This window comes from Biomphalaria glabrata, chromosome 10 (genome assembly GCF_947242115.1).
Source record: "Biomphalaria glabrata chromosome 10, xgBioGlab47.1, whole genome shotgun sequence".
Lineage (NCBI taxonomy): Eukaryota > Metazoa > Mollusca > Gastropoda > Planorbidae > Biomphalaria > Biomphalaria glabrata.
This window is the reverse complement of record NC_074720.1, coordinates 40,469,025-40,486,795: the sequence shown is the minus strand read 5'-3', so window position 1 is coordinate 40,486,795 and position 17,771 is coordinate 40,469,025. Positions and strand designations below refer to the sequence as shown.

Below are 17,771 nucleotides of genomic sequence, written 5' to 3'. Positions count from 1 at the left end.
ATCGATCCCAGGCTCCGTACATTGGACGCTTTCCAACGCCAAGGGATGAACTAAATAGCCCTGGTGACCTGGTCCAATGAACAGTGTCCAGTTGTTGTTTTTTTAAGTTGCTTGGTTTTAATTAGAATTGTGAAAAAAAAAAGGAACTGTTGAAGTTAAAAGAGGCATGGAGGTAAAGAGTTTGGATTTCGAGCCGATGGGTTCCCGGTTCGAATCCTGGTATAGTCCTTTTTTTTTTCTTAATCTTTAGGGCGTCTCCGAGTCCACCCAGCTCTAATGGGTACCTCACATTAGTTGGGGAAAACTTAAAGGTGGTTGGTCGTTGTGTTGGCCACATGACGCCCTTGTTAACCGTGGGCCACAGAAACAGATGACCTTTACACCAGCATGCAAGGTCTGGGAGCGTTACCTTCCTATGGATGTTATGGGGTGGTACTGGTACTAGGGAACAGTACCAGGAAAAAGAAGCAGAGGCAGACAGAGAAAGCGATGAGAGGACAACATAAAAGAATGAACGGGCCTGCCATTGATAGAGGTTTTAAACACGGCAAAGGACAGTGAGGAATGGAGAAAGACGGTCGACAAATCTTGCTGGGTGCCCCAACGGTCCAACAGACTAAGGGTTAGGTAAAGGTAAAGGTTATGGTGTGAAACTGAATAAGGAGAAGAGATGAAGATAGAGAAAGAGTTAGAGAGAATAAGAGAAAGGAAGAGATGGAGAGTAGAAATATTCTAATAGCGGTGGTTGTATGTTCAAGTGTTATTCTCTTTGTATATTGTTATTATTTGCAGATTAGACTGCCTTAGTAGCACTAGCGCTTTGTGGCAAAGCAAATACAAATTGTTAAATTGTTATAAATTAAAACGGAATGACTTTGGGTAGACGTGAAGCCATTAACTAGACATATACTATCTACATACATAATATATTTTGAGGACTGGCGTAGAAGGGGATAAGAAAATCTTCATCGACCACCGGCGGACAATGGTTATGCTTGCCCTGGTATGGCAAAATATGTAGGTCAGAGCTGGAGCTGCGTAGCCACGGGAAATAATGCATTCCTCATTAATCTTCGGTCTCGAAGACAAGCCTTATTATTATTTTATTTTGAGTGCTTTGCGTAACAACTTAATTATAATTATAGCTTTTATATATGTGAGCTTGTAGATCTAGACTAGTTTATTGTAGTGACTGTAGTGTGTTTGTGTAGATCTAGGTCTAGTGTAGTAGTTGTAGTGATTTAGTTAGATAGTATACTGTAGTTCATTAGTTGGTTTGATCAGTTTGTGTTAGATAGTTGGTTTGGTTAGTTTGTTGGTGTTTGTAGTGTCGTAGATTTAGAGGGTTAGTATTTTTAATTAGTTGTTTTCATTGTAGTGTATATATTATATTTTACTATTGATTTATTTTTATGTAAATAAAGTATCTTTTTGTTTTATTTAATTTGAACTAAAGTTTCGTTATTGCTTCTTGCTTTCATTTAGTTTAGTTTAGTATGTCTGGTTACTTAGGCGACTCTAGCCCCTTGGTCGTAGACTGAGGTGTCACAGATTGAGCCCACCCAGTAGCGCTAACATCTGCCTACTGTTGGCAGCAGAGAATAGGTCTTTCCCACTCGCGCCTGCCTGACCTGCTCACATATAGCGCTACTTTCATGCTTATAGCATGCTCAGAGGAGCGCTATGGTCCAATCTCATTTGTGGGCCAGTGGGAGGGGGTATCCGGGAGAAGGTTTTCCGTGCTGCCTGTAGGCGCTCTGCTCAAGTCGGACCTCGAGCCCCCTTCATAGGTAGCCAAGCCAATCCAAGTTCAAGCGTACTTAGCCTCTCGATCAGGCTTCCCACAACTTGAGCCAAGAAGAAGAAAACAAAAGGAAAGCTCATCGCCGAGACCTCACATGTACAGAGTTCCATCTTGAATAATGCAACTCCTCGAGCACAAACACATACACTCTACAGGCACACACCTACACACAGAAGCAGACGTATACGTTCTCTTCGAGGGTAAGAAATTTATTCAAGGAAATAAAAAATATGGACGAGAAAAAAATACGAAATAAAAAAAAAACAGAGTTACATTAAACACAAAAATCTTTTCCCTAAAAACAATAAATAGTTGAAGCTAAAATCTTGTCATTTGTTTCGATGTTTAAATACTATGAACTTTTGACTGAACTTTTGACTTCCTGTATGACGTCTGTAACCGGTGAGAGAGTTCTCTGCTGAAATTTAAAACAAGAGTTACAGATAAATGAAGTTTTTATAAGGCTTGTATATGAACTCAGTCTGTCTGTCTGTCTGTCTGGGAGGATACTTTCACACGGGTCAATGACTTAACTTATTAGTGGAACATAATTAACTGTGTAGAAAAAAAAGGGAACAAAATAAAAGGGGAACTATCTGTAAAAAAGGAGAATGTATATGTACTGTTAAAACTAGAGTTGTCAATTGTAGCTCTCAATTCATCTTTGTTTACTAGCGGTAATGGAGGCGCGGTGGTTGAGCGGTACAGCGCTTGGCTTCTAAACCGGGGGTCCCGGGTTCGAATCCTGGTGAAGAAAGGGATTTTTATTTCGGGAACCTTGAGCGCCTCTGAGTCCACCCAGCTCTAATGGGTATCTGACATTAGTTGGGGAAAAGTAAAGCGTTTGGTCGTTGTGCTGGCCACATGACACCCTCGTTAACCGTAGGCCCCAGAATCAGAGGACCTTTACATCATCTGCCCTATAGACTACAAGATCTGAAAAGGGAACTTTACTTTTTAACTTTACTAGCGGTAAAAAAGCAGATATCATATAGCTCAGTGATGCCCAAAATCATGTGGCCCGCGACACTAGTGTAGGAAATTAAAATGGCGCGCAGATTGAATAGGATTGGGCATCACTGTCATAGCTCAATAATATTTTATTTAGTTGGTAACAAAGACGGTCTGTTTATCGTCTTGGACATTGTTTATCGTCATGGACATTGTTTATCGTCTTGGACATTGTTTATCGTGGAAATATCCATTACAGACTGGACGCGTCGATCTCGTAACACTAATATATATATAGCTTCTTGATCTAAAAATAGAAGAAGAAAAAAAATTTTTGAGACGCGTGCGCTCTTATAAACGTAAAATGGGATTGCATTAATTCTAAACTTTGAAAACTAAAGATCATTACTTTTCTAAGACAGAAAAAAGAGATTTTTTTCTATGTAAGCAGGTCAGGGATGGCACTGGGCCTTTCTCTGCGAAACAGAATTTACTGACAGTAGCCAGATGGCAACGCTACTGGGTGGGTTTCATCTGTGACACCTCAGTCTGTGACCAAGGGGCTAGAGTCGCCTAAGCAACCAGACAACTAAACTAGACTAACCTAAGGAGACTAAATGAAAGCAAGAAACAAACTTTAATTTTGAATAAATAAAAAAAAAAGAGACTTTATTACATAAAACCAAAAATAAATTAAACACAAAATATATGTTCACAAAACTTAACTAAACCCAAACAACTAATCTTTGGTCTTAATTTTGTGTTTTTATTTTTTTTAATTTGGGGCCACCCTATTCACTTCACCTAGGGTCTTGAATTACCTAAGGCCGGCCCTGATATTACTGTTGATTAAAATTGATTTGATTAAGATCTATTTGATGTTTAACATGACGTCATCTTGGTTACCAACAACAGTTGTGGAACACGTATTCAAAAAAAGCTTGACTCTTGTTCTACAAATGTAGTAGCAGTTCTTACCTGGTCACATGACATCCTGTGTTGGTTAAGCGCAGGCTATGTTACCATTAAGACAAATACACAGAGGGTCGCTAGTTTTCTCCCCGTCAGCATAAGTGACACCACCGTACTCACACGGACGTCCTACAATAGAGTGTTTACATTAATATGAAATACGTGGTAACATATAGGTCTAACATTTGGGTATAAACAGTATGTGTTAACATTTGGTATAAACAGTATAAGGTAACATTTGGGTATAAACAGTATGTGTTAACATTTGGGTATAAACAGTATAAGGTAACATTTGGGTATAAACAGTATGTGTTAATATTTGGGTATAAACAGTATAAGGTAACATTTGGGTATAAACAGTATGTGTTAATATTTGGGTATAAACAGTATAAGGTAACATTTGGGTATAAACAGTATAAGGTAACATTTGAGTATAAACAGTATATGGTAACATTTGAGTATAAACAGTATGTGTTAACATTGGGGTATAAACAGTATGTGTTAACAATCGGATATAAACAGTATGTGATAACATTTGGGTATAAACAATATGTGGTAGCATATGGGTATAAACAGTATGTGGTAACATTAGGATATAAACAGTATGTGATAACATTTGGGTATAAACAATATGTGGTAACATATGAGTATAAACAGTATGTGATACCATTTGGGTATAAAGAGTACGTGTTAATATTTGGGTATAAACAGTATGTGGTAACATATGGGTATAAACAATATGTGGTAACATATGAGTATAAACAGTATGTGATACCATTTGGGTATAAAGAGTATGTGTTAATATTTGGGTATAAACAGTATGTGGTAACATTTGGGTATAAACAGTATGTGTTAATATTTGGGTATAAACAGTATGTGGTAACATTTGGGTATAAACAATATGTGGTAACATATGGGTATAAACAGTATGTGGTAACATTAGGATATAAACAGTATTTGATAACATTTGTGTATAAACATATGAGTTTAAACAGTATGTGATACCATTTGGATATAAACAGTATGTGTTAATGTTTGGGTATAAACAGTATGTGGTAACATTTGGGTATAAACAGTATGTGGTAACATTAGGGTATAAACAGTACGTTTTATGTGGTACACGAGGACATAAAAATATGTTTCATGGGGTAACATGTGTGTATAAGCAATATGATATATGTGGAAACATTTGACAAAAAGCAATATGGTATATGCGGCTGCATGTGGGTATAAACAATATGGTAAATATGGTAACCTTTGAGTATACTTAGTATGGTTTATGTGGTAACATTTGGTATACGCAATATGAGATATCTGGTAACATTTGGGTATAAGCAATATGGTATATATGGTAACATTTGGGTATAAGCAATATGGTATATATGGTAACATTTGGGTATAAGCAATATGGTATATATGGTAACATTTGGGTATAAGCAATATGGTATATGTGGTCCAATGCACATCTTAGAATACTCTAAGCCAGTGTTTCCCAAACTTTTTCCTTAACCCTTAAGGCGCGTGAGGTAGTTTAGCCTCCATTGTTTATGCACTCATTGTAAAACAGCTCAGCACTTTTAGGGTTAACGGAACACTTCGCACATTCCGACCATTTAACGGAACGCTTTGTATATTCTTTAGAGAGATTAATTCACGTGGTGGCCAATTAGTTAATTATTCCAGTAGTTCGTGGAACACCTACTCGCAGTTAGGGAAACAGTGCTCTAAGCCTCTTTCCGTCTCAAATTGTGCGAAACAAGGCTGTGTGTTGGCTCCAACACTATTCATCATCATTTTCATTGCTGCACAGGTTGCAGTAGCCTAAGGCCGGCCCTGCGACCACGCATATATAAATACTAAACTATATCCTATTTCTTCGACCACGTGCTTTAAAAATTAAAGCCTAATTTCGAATCAAACTAAAAAAAAAACTAAAAATTTAAAAGAAGGTATATGGTTAAAACATGAAATGACTATTTTAACCTTACAACCAAACAAAGACACAGTGTACATACTTTCACCTGACCGAAATGAATGCCAGGCTGGCACGGCGTCACACACACACGAGAGTGCGATGAAGATCAGGACAATGGCGGCAGCTTTCATTTTCAAATGTAGAGTGAGTAGTTTCTTAAAAACGTCTTGGATCTAACGTGAGCACGCAGTTTTATACCTCGGTCTGAACATGCTGTTAATCTGGGTTGACTAATCCTATTATAATGTTAGAGGTTACTCCCCCCCCCCCACTTTGTTTAAATACTTTGTTGTTCAACCCTGACTTTTCCCCCCTCTCATCAAGAGTTAAGTGACCCAGCGGGTCCGTTATTAGGTAAGAGTTAAAGGTCAAAGGGCAGGTGTTTATAGTTTCGAGAAGGAAGAACATAAGTAAAATCAGATCTCATTGGTGCATTTAGTATATGAACTATGTCTATATGAACTATCAACTATGTCTATATGAACTATCAACTATGTCTATATGAACTATGTCTATATGAACTATGTCTATATGAACTGTGTATATATGAACGACAAGTAGGTCACAGCTGGGACTGCGCAGCCACGGGTAATACTGCATTCCTCATTGATCTTCGGACTCGAAGACAAGCCTTACTATGAAATGGACTATGTCAATATGAACTAAGTCAATATGAACTAAGTCAATATGAACTATCTCTATATGAACTATGTCTATATGAACTATGTCTATATGAACTATGTCAATATGAACTATGTCTATATGAACTATGTCTATATGAACTATGTCTATATGAACTATGTCTATATGAACTATGTCTATATGAACTATACTGCATTCCTCACTGATCATCGGACTCGAAGACTAGCCTTATTATTATATGGACTATGTCTATATGAACTATGTCTATATGAACTATGTCTATATGAGCTATGTCTATATGAACTATGTCTATATGAACTATGTCTATATGAGCTATGTCTATATGAACTATGTCTATATGAGCTATGTCTATATGAACTATGTTTATATGAACTATGTCTATATGAGCTATGTCTATATGAACTATGTCTATATGAGCTATGTCTATATGAACTATGTCTATATGAACTATGTCTATATGAGCTATGTCTATATGAACTATGTCTATATGAACTATGTCTATATGAACGCGTTAGAGACATAATCGTCGTTTTTAAGACCTACGTTGGTAGTTAACAAAAATGAACAGGAGACCTCTATGTGTCGATACCAGAAACTGCACTACAAATTACCAATAACAACAGTCGAATCCTTCTCCATGGAAAAAAAGGATCTTCAAATGTTGATGACGCAGAGAAGGACGGAGTACAGTTACCAGAGGTCCCTCAGAAGGAGGGGCATGTCCTTCTTTTTGGGGTCGTGTCCTCCGTCTGGCCGGCGTTAGCCTAAAGTGTGGACAATCTTCGACTTCTTCCTTGTTGATTTACAGCAACGTCAGAGACGATCTATCAAAGGAATTAAATACTTCATATCTTCTGGTTTAACTCTTTCTCTCTGTAATTATTTACCACATTCTGGTGGAATCAACGCTGGTATCGTCAGTTAGGAGAGAAAGAGTTAAATACTATCACTCCCTTAACCAGTGGCGTAGCAAGGGTGGGGGAAGGGGGACCAAATTTGAAAATACACCCGGGCCCCCCATTGAGATGGGCCCCCCAAATGACTTTCTTGGAATTATTTTTTTTACATTTAATATTACGCCATTAACTCATGTCATGATGTCGAGTGTCAAAATGTAGGGGCCCCTAAAGAGGTCGAGCCCCCCCCCCCCCGGGCCACCAAATCCCTTGCTACGCCACTGCCCTTAACATAGAAAGATCAAAAGATATAAAGCTTCACTACAAGACTTTCACGAATCTGTTAACTGTCTTGATTTGTATAACCGCTCTATAGGTCCCCCCTTTCAGACCTTGAGATCTATAATGCAGATGATTTTAAGGTCAACTGTTTCATTGGCCAACGGTAAACGAGCAGGGTGTCATGTGGCCACCACAACGACCAACCACCTTTACTTTCCCCAATTTAAAGTCAGGTACACATTAGAGCTGGGTGGACTCAGGGGCGCCCTAAAAATCCCAAAAATTCAAAATCCCAGTCTTCACCGAGATTCGAACCAAGGGCCCCAGGTTTGCAAGCAAAGAGCTTAACCACTCAGCCACCGCATAAAATGAGTAGCATAATAAATGAAATGCACTTGATAGTGAGTCATATAATACATTGTATCAACCAATCAACAATGAGTGCTCATTGTTTGTGCCAAAATAATTAGAATTTGTATTCCGGATGTCCGCATACTTAAGTGCTAGCAATAAACAGGAGGTGTCAATTATCAGATCAAATGATGAATTCGTTTCCGTGTTTCGGTGATGGGCGCACAGAAAAAGAAACTAAGTGTGTCGTTTGTGACTCTGTGCTGCTGCTCTAATGAAACTGATAAGAACATTGCATGGAACAAGCAAAGTAAAGTTCCCTCTTTCAGACCTTGCGATCTATGGGGCAGATGATATAAAGGTCATCTGTTTCTGTGGCCCACGGTTAACGAAGGTGTCATGTGGCCAGGACAACGACCAACCGACTTTACTTTTTCCACAACCAGTGTGAGGCACCCATTAAAGCTGCGTGGACACAAAGGCTTTCCCAAGATCCCGAAATTAAAAATTCCATTCTTCACTAAGATTCAAACCAAGGACCCCTCGGTTCGTAAGCCAAGCGTTTTACCCCTCAGTCACCGTGACTCCTTTAGGACGGAGGGAACAAAGCACAGTTTTACCTAATTGAAAATGTATATGGGTAATAAACTTAAAGTAAATTTAATTAAAGTAAAGTTCCCATTTTAGACCTTGCGATCTATAGGACAGATGATGTAAAGGTCATCTGTTTATGTTGCCTACGGTTAACGAGGGTGTCATGTGGCCAGCACTATGACTAACCGCCTTTACTTTTCCCCAACTAATGTCAGGTTCCCATTTGAGCTGCGTGGACACAAAGACCACATAGTCGAAAAACGTCCAAACTTTCAAACATCTAGGAAGTTACAATTGATTTTAAAATTGACCTACTAATAGAAATAAAGGAAAAAATAACAGGAGGCTAACTCAGGCTAAGAGAGCATTTTATAGCACCCATCATTTAGCAAAACAATATCAAAGAAAACCAAGAAAATAATATACAAAACCATAATAAGACCAGCAGCAATGTATGCAAGTGAGACCTAGACACCGACAAAGACAACCGAAAATATACTAAATACTTGGGAACGAAAAATTCTTATGAAAATCTATGGCGCTTTACAAGATGGTACAGGTTGGAGGACATGCGCTAACCATGAGATATATGTATTTGTATGAAGACCCACCGATAGTGACAGAAATAAAAAAAAGAGCAGACTACGTTGGGCAGGTCACCTTGAAAGAATGTCAGATAACAGAGGAGCGAAAATTGTATACAGGCAAAAAAAACAACACAAAAGGTAGGCGACTCAAAGGCAGACCCTGAATGCGATGGATTGAAGGTGTGGATCTGCAGCAGCTTGAGATTAGGGCGCGGAGAGGAGAGATCTGAATGGAGAGATGTGCCAGAGCCCTCCATGGGCTATAGCACCTCAGGGATGGATGAATTGATAGACTCAGAGGTGCCCAAAGATCCCGAAATTAAAAATCCCAGTCTTTACCAGGATTTGAACCCCGGACCAGGTTCGGAAACCACGGTCTTTACTGCTTTACCGCTCAGCCACCTAGCCTCCATTTCTGCATGTATTAATTAAGAGTTTACTAAATTATGTTCAGGATCGCAGCGCACAGTCTTAGAACATTATAAAGTCTAGTAGATTTATACATTTGCTTAAACATTTGTAAGCCTCCATGCATTAAGGCTCCGTGCTGAGATTAATCCTGTTAAACACGGTTAAGGTATCTGGCAGTGTTTTTTAGGGTTCGCTTGTCTCCGTGCAGTGAAAGACTCCCGCTTGCAGTTCAATCTGTTCCAAGACCAGTCGTATCTTCGATTGGTTCTGAGCACCCTGCAGTTGTTGGGGATGTGTTCTACTGTCTCGTCTTCCGTGTGCCAGTGTCTACATCTGGGGTCGTGGTTCTTTCGGATCCTAGCGAAGTAGGCTTCTATCGGACAGTGTCTACATCTGGGGTTGTGGTTCTTTCGGATCCTAGCGAAGCAGGCTTCTATCGGACAGTGTCTACATCTGGGGTCGTGGTTCTTTCGGATCCTAGCGAAGCAGGCTTCTATCGGACAGTGTCTACATCTGGGATCGTGGTTCTTTCAGATCCTAGCGAAGCAGGCTTCTATCGGACAGTGTCTACATCTGGGATCGTGGTTCTTTCGGATCCTAGCGAAGCAGGCTTCTATCGGACAGTGTCTACATCTGGGGTCGTGGTTCTCTCGGATCCTAGCGAAGCAGGCTTCTATCGGACAGTGTCTACATCTGGGATCGTGGTTCTCTCGGATCCTAGCGAAGCAGGCTTCTATCGGACAGTGTCTACATCTGGGGTCGTGGTTCTCTCGGATCCTAGCGAAGCAGGCTTCTATCGGACAGTGTCTACATCTGGGGTCGTGGTTCTTTCGGATCCTAGCGAAGTAGGCTTCTATCGGACAGTGTCTACATCTGGGGTCGTGGTTCTTTCGGATCCTAGCGAAGTAGGCTTCTATCGGACAGTGTCTACATCTGGGGTCGTGGTTCTTTCGGATCCTAGCGAAGTAGGCTTCTATCGGACAGTGTCTACATCTGGGGTCGTGGTTCTTTCGGATCCTAGCGAAGTAGGCTTCTATCGGACAGTGTCTACATCTGGGGTCGTGGTTCTTTCGGATCCTAGCGAAGCAGGCTTCTATCGGACAGTGTCTACATCTGGGGTCGTGGTTCTTTCGGATCCTAGCGAAGTAGGCTTCTATCGGACAGTGTCTACATCTGGGGTCGTGGTTCTTTCGGATCCTAGCGAAGTAGGCTTCTATCGGACAGTGTCTACATCTGGGGTCGTGGTTCTTTCGGATCCTAGCGAAGTAGGCTTCTATCGGACAGTGTCTACATCTGGGGTCGTGGTTCTCTTGGATCCTAGCGAAGCAGGCTTCTATCGGACAGTGTCTACATCTGGGATCGTGGTTCTCTCGGATCCTAGCGAAGCAGGCTTCTATCGGACAGTGTCTACATCTGGGGTCGTGGTTCTCTCGGATCCTAGCGAAGCAGGCTTCTATCGGACAGTGTCTACATCTGGGGTCGTGGTTCTTTCGGATCCTAGCGAAGTAGGCTTCTATCGGACAGTGTCTACATCTGGGGTCGTGGTTCTTTCGGATCCTAGCGAAGTAGGCTTCTATCGGACAGTGTCTACATCTGGGGTCGTGGTTCTTTCGGATCCTAGCGAAGTAGGCTTCTATCGGACAGTGTCTACATCTGGGGTCGTGGTTCTTTCGGATCCTAGCGAAGCAGGCTTCTATCGGACAGTGTCTACATCTGGGGTCGTGGTTCTTTCGGATCCTAGCGAAGTAGGCTTCTATCGGACAGTGTCTACATCTGGGGTCGTGGTTCTTTCGGATCCTAGCGAAGTAGGCTTCTATCGGACAGTGTCTACATCTGGGGTCGTGGTTCTTTCGGATCCTAGCGAAGTAGGCTTCTATCGGACAGTGTCTACATCTGGGGTCGTGGTTCTTTCGGATCCTAGCGAAGTAGGCTTCTATCGGACAGTGTCTACATCTGGGGTCGTGGTTCTCTCGGATCCTAGCGAAGCAGGCTTCTATCGGACAATGTCCCGTGCGAAAACGTCCCAAAATTGCCTGATCCTTTCTGCCTAGCTAGCACCATTCGTCCTTCTTGTTTGGGCGTTTTAGAAACTTCCAGACTTCACGCACCGTGCTGCAATGGTCCCAGTTATCGTACCACTTGGACTTGATCCATTCATAAATCCTAGTTTTTGCACTCTCGTGTGGGGTACCTGTGCATTAAAGTGGACGGACTGCGCCGGTACGAAAAGGTGCGTTCAATAAGCGTCATGGGATTGCGAATGCACGATTCCGGAGACAACGGCATTGCATTAAGCCGCCTCGCTGACGGCGGGCTTTGGGGCGCTGAGAATCCCGGTCCCTGGCCACCTCTCCAAACACCTCCGCTTCAGGATTCTTTTTCGGGGGGGGGGGGGTGGATGTATTTTTTTTTAAAATCTAACTTTCATTAGTTATTAAGAGCAAAACAATCGCTCTATGAAATGTACAAAGCAGGAATTATCTTTAAAAAAATAGTTTTATATTTTTCTTGGTTTAATTCTACTTATATAACTTTATAACATTATTAGCGATCTAAGATTAATTATTTCTGTCCGAAGGTTACGTAATCGACTGTATTGCATGTAAACACAATTACTCGTTATTACTTTGACTCTATCACGGCGCATACCCTACCACCGCTCTACGTCACGTGACATTTCGTCTGCTATACTCAAAGAATATCAAGGAGTCTCAACATGTCTGCCTTAAAATAGCCCTACCCATTCCATATAGCTAAAATAATAATGAATAATATGAAAATATATTGAGGGATCTCTTACGTTCAATATGTATATATTTTATATATAAAAGGTTATTATGAATTTCTCAGACAGAGCTAGAACAAAACGAGGCCATTCGTTCTAGACGGGCTGAGCACTGACCTGCGACGTCGTAACCTGTGGGCATTACAGACCAATAGCTCGTTGCCAAGTCACTAGCCTGTACGACGTAGCAATGAGCTAATGGTCTAAACTGCCCACATGTTCTGACGTCACAGGTCAGTGCTGTGGCCTTCTAGATCGAATGGCCTCGAACGAAGGGACGTAATCTATTCTTCAACTTGTGACATCGTGGAAACAAAAAAAAAACAATTTTGACGTCATTCCTTCATGCTGTCTACAACAGTAGTTCTAAAACTTTTGTGACCCGGAGACCTCTTTGTATAATCAAAACTTGCCTACGGACCAGTAAGAAAAAAAACTACATAAATGTATAGTACATATGTTATTAATTCAATTGCATTGCTAAAGGCGAAGCAGGACGTTTTGGCGACGCCGTTTTGGCGACGCCGTTTTGGCCCCGCCGTTTTGGCGCGAAGGTCGTTTTGGCGCCAGCCGTTTTGGCGACGGGACGTTTTGGCGCGATATACATTATGTACGTTTATTGTATTATTTCTTTTAAAAGAATTATTCATATCTATTTTTTGCATGAGTGTTTTTCACGTACTAAATTTCTTTAATAAACATTTTGGCTTGTGTATGTGTGTTTATTAAGAGGCACACTTTTATTTTCAAAAAGTTTTTTTAAGATATTACTTTAAAATTTAAAAAAAAAATAAAAAAAAAATGAAACGATGATAGACTAAAAATTGATGCAATTATTTGTTTACATTAACATTGTTTTATTTAATGACTGTACGGTATGTAGACTTTTAGGCCGCTCTCGGAATTAAAGATTAAGGATTATAAATTCGCACCTAGGGATGTCAAGTGGAGTGCTAGAAACAGATTATCGTCTTATGCGTGAGAGAGGGGAGGGGTGGAGGAAAGAGTATATACAAGGAGTGAAATGTGAGCAGAAGAGAGGGGGCGGGATAGGTGTCACATGTAATGACCATTCCCAAGGAGATGATCGCCAGACGCATGACGCCAACGACCAGTGCTCGGTGCTGGTCTTGTCTTCATTTGTTTAACTCTACCTGTGTCAATGCGAGATGTGTCACCCAAATCACCCCTACCCAATTTCTCAAAATATCTTTTCAAAGTATCTTAGTGTCGTGAATTTGTTTCTATCTATTGTCGCCCATAGTGTTTGTTTACACTTGTGGATTCACGTTCGAGTTTGTACTGACCACATTCCGAGTCTTGATCTTTACTATGTGTGGAGTTATTGTCGTCATTCAGCGTAATAGAGCTTTAGATGTTTTGTTATATTACAGTGTGACACTTAGCTAATTCGTATATTACACTAATGTCAAATAAAAAACTAAATCTTTTGGAAAGAAATCCAAAAATGTCATCCAGTGCGATTAGCAGAACTCACATATAGCATGTCATAACCATTCAGGAATCTGACTTATTATAGGCCTATATTCATGAAATAAGCAAAACCTTTATAATTAAAAAAAAAACAATTCGCTGAACGGTGTTAGAATTCATACTATTCATACAATATTATGGTAGAGTGAAATAAAGATTATTATAAAAGTTACGTGCTTATTAAATTATCGTCAAATGATATCTCGCGCCAAAACGTCCAGTCGCCAAAACGGCTCGCGCCAAAGCGTCCCGTCGCCAAAACGGCGGCGCCAAAACGTTATATACTGTGCTAAAGGAGTGTTTATTGAGATTAAAATTTAAAATAAAAATTAATGACTTGGAAGAGGTTGATGAGATTTTACAAGTGTACATATGTCGGGCTCAACGTTTGTAAATAACAACCACATATCTTCACAAGCACAAATTTCTAGTCGGTTTCTTTCTTTTTGTGATAATAATAATAATAATAATAATAATAATAATAATAATCGTTATTATCCGTGAGGAAATTTGTTTTACAATTGTGCATTACAAAAAAAACAACAACCTATAATTAGAGCAAACAATTTCTACAATAGCACACCTGCTATACGTTCATACCCCAGTTTCTCTTTAACATTTCATGCGAGGTGTCACAGCTTTCCTGTTACATTTATACCTATAACTCGATAGAATCTACCTTAGGTCTCGATACGTCTCGGTGTCTCTGGTTCAGTTCTAGTTAACGAAATAAAACAATGAAACCACTAGATCAAACACATCAACTTTAATCAGCTTTACTGCATATCACACACGCTGGTCTCTCTCTGATCAACAAAACACACTTCCGGTCATTCGCGCAGATTGTAAAAATAGATTATACATACATACACCCATTCATCCGTGACACGAGGTTCATTACTGCTCTGAATCAACATTGTACCAAATAAGAAGACAAGCCAAAAATGTCTGTGCACTTCTTATCTTATCTTATATAATACAGACGTTACTTCAAAAAACGTCACTGACCTATAATGCTGGATATAAAATAGGAAATCTGGTTTTGTCACCAGACTTTGTGGCTTCCTTGTTTAAACATTGGGCTTAGGTTTCACGTTTAAGGGTATTTCAGTAAGCTGCTCCTGTATTGGCAAGGACTTATCTGTGTTTGAGATCTGAGTTTGTCCACGCGGTTCAAACCCCTGTAGGGAATATCCAGATGAAGAATGTCTTCATCTATTTCGTTTAGGTCTTCATAGAGTAGTACGTAATAGACATAACATAACCAATAGTGAGGGGCGAGTCGATTATTATTAAAATATCCTACTGGATAAACTGGCTTTTGACGAAGAAGTTATTTTCATTGTATACAAATTACATCTTCACCGGACCACCTATAGTCGTATTGAGGACCGCTGGGTCTTCACCGGACCACCTATAGTCGTCTTGAGGACCGCTGGGTCTTCACCGGACCACCTATAGTCGTCTTGAGGACCGCTGGGTCTTCACCGGACCACCTATAGTCGTCTTGAGGACCGCTGGGTCTTCACCGGACCACCTATAGTCGTCTTGAGGACCGCTGGGTCTTCACCGGACCATCTATAGTCGTCTTGAGGACCGCTGGGTCTTCACCGGACCACCTATAGTCGTCTTGAGGACCCCTGGGTCTACACCGGACCACCTTAGTCGTCTCGAGGACCCCTGGGGTCCGTGGACGACAGGTTGAGAACCAGGTCTAGATGAAGTCTTGTGAATGTATTTAGACCAAAAAGTTTCTATTCGAAATTTATAAAATAGATCTGGATATCTCATTGTAATGGAACCATGAAAGGGGCGCAATCTAGTAGTCAAGAAAATACCATTCGTTTTTATATTAGTTAATGAACTTTGTCTTAACAAATCTAGCTCTTTAAAAATTAAAGCAATCGTTATTTCCCTTCTTGCATTTGTTCCGTGCTTTATTCGTTCTGAGTTTCTGAACTAGCCGGTGATCCGTTGTATTGCTGCTGGACTATATATACGTACAAATGATATACTCAACCAACACAGAACTAACGTAGGAGTGACTCACATCATAATTTTTGCAAATTAATATAATTTATCTCGACGTCTGCTCATTGCATGCTAATAATCTTAACCTAGCTAGGCTAAACTAGAGCGAGAAATAACCTTAACCTAGCTAGGCTAAACTAGAGCGAGAGATAACCTTTTTGCTCTTAGTGTTTCGTGAATGGAACACTGGCGGATCCGGGGGTGGGGGTATGGGTGATCGCCCCCCCCCCCCACTCTGCCGACCCTTCCCCCCCCCCCCCCCCCCAAAGGAGGGAGGGCAGACGATTTTTAGTAAAGAAATCACACAATTTGTATTCGAATTTATTAGTTATGTTAATAATATATACTAATTATTTATATTTCAACCAATTGTTAGATTATTTCGCCCCCCCCCCCCCTTTTCTAGTATGTTGGCCAATTTGATGGGATGGGGAGGTGGCATCAATACTGCCCCACCCCAACCATAAACTTTCGAGTTGGGGGGTGGTCCAATTTATTTGTAGAAATCACAGCTTGTTAACAGAATCACATTAAATATCTATATTCTTATAAGTTGTTATTGCTATTTCAACCTATCTTTATATTATGTCGTTGAATTACTATATCATTTTTATATTATGTCGCTACCCTTCTGGTATCTTAGCCGATTCGGTGAGGTAATTGCTTCTAATGCCCTCCCGGTCCTATTTGTTTTCCTATTTTTATGGAGAAATCATAGTTTGTGAACAAAATTAGTTGAATATCTATATAATATAAGCTACATATTGATGTTTAAACCCATTTGCATGTCGCACACACACTCTAATCTCAAATTTTATCATTAGTAAATTTAAATGAAAAAGGGTTGTACCAGGTGGGAGGGGCGATACATGTATTTTAGTTAAGAAATTGCAAAATTAAAAATAAAAACTGTCACTACTATAATTTTTATATGCCATGAATTAAATTCTTATATCGAGTCGCCCCACCCCTATCATATAATGCCAAATGCAATCATTAGCAGAAATTATAAAAAGGAGCGAGGATTAATCGTTTTCGCTCTACTGCCCCATCTCCTTTCCAGACGAAACCATGACGTTTTAAAACAGAATAGTCAAATGTAAGAAGCGCGCGAGATCGAGCTATTGGGCAAAGTTAGCAGCTATAGCGAACGAATGTATGTAGAAATGCTTTAGGAAAACAAATTTGAAGGTTGATTTGATTCCAAATGAAACGGACTATAATCGTATGTCTCGTTTATATATATACATATATGCTCCACAGCAAAACTAGCTGCGACAACTTACATACACACATACACACTATATATATATTTGTAATAAATATATAAATATATATACGGAGTCGCGGTGGTCGAGTGGGTAAGCTCTTGGCTTCGGAACCTGAGGTCCTGGGTTCGAATCACGGTTAGGAATGGGATTTTGAATTTCGGGACTTTGAAAGGCGCCCCTGAGTCCACCCAACTCTAATGGGTACCTGACTTTAGTTGCGGATAGTAAAGGCGGTTGGTCATTGTGCTGGCCACATGACCGTTGTTAACCTCTGGAATAAGCCTTTCACCTTTGGTGAAGCGTCTGCTGGACTATTACCCTAGCGCCTCCTGTGGACTTAGAGCTATTGGGGGGAAAAATGTGAATTAGGCTGTCTACACACTTCCCTCACCGTCACCTACCCTTTAGTCTGTTGGACCGTTGGGGCACCATTACGTTTCAAGTCAGTGAAAAAAGGTCAAAGCGTATTTTTGTGGTAGTTTAGACATCAGAATAGTAATTCCATTTTCTATGCACTCATTTTAAAACAGCTCAGCACTTTAAAGGTTAAGCAGATGCTCGTCTGTTTCGCTGATGGAACATCTCGGTTTAATTCTGCCCCACTCCGCAATGCACTGTTTTTCTTGAAAGAAAGTGCTTTCAAATTCATACGTGCTCAGCTTCCGGTCACAACCAAACTTCCTGTCACATGACAAGGACATTTT

General features: G+C 40.3%; 1 long non-coding RNA gene across 1 annotated transcript; it reads right to left on the bottom strand.

The window, feature by feature from the left end:
* Window positions 1-1,997: 1,997 nt before the first annotated feature.
* On the bottom strand, window positions 1,998-5,900 carry LOC106071062 (uncharacterized). Its single transcript, XR_001218362.2, has 3 exons — window positions 5,743-5,900; window positions 3,734-3,856; window positions 1,998-2,222 (listed from the first exon to the last, which is right to left on the bottom strand). It is a non-coding gene; the product is annotated as an uncharacterized LOC106071062 (long non-coding RNA).
* Window positions 5,901-17,771: the final 11,871 nt, after the last annotated feature.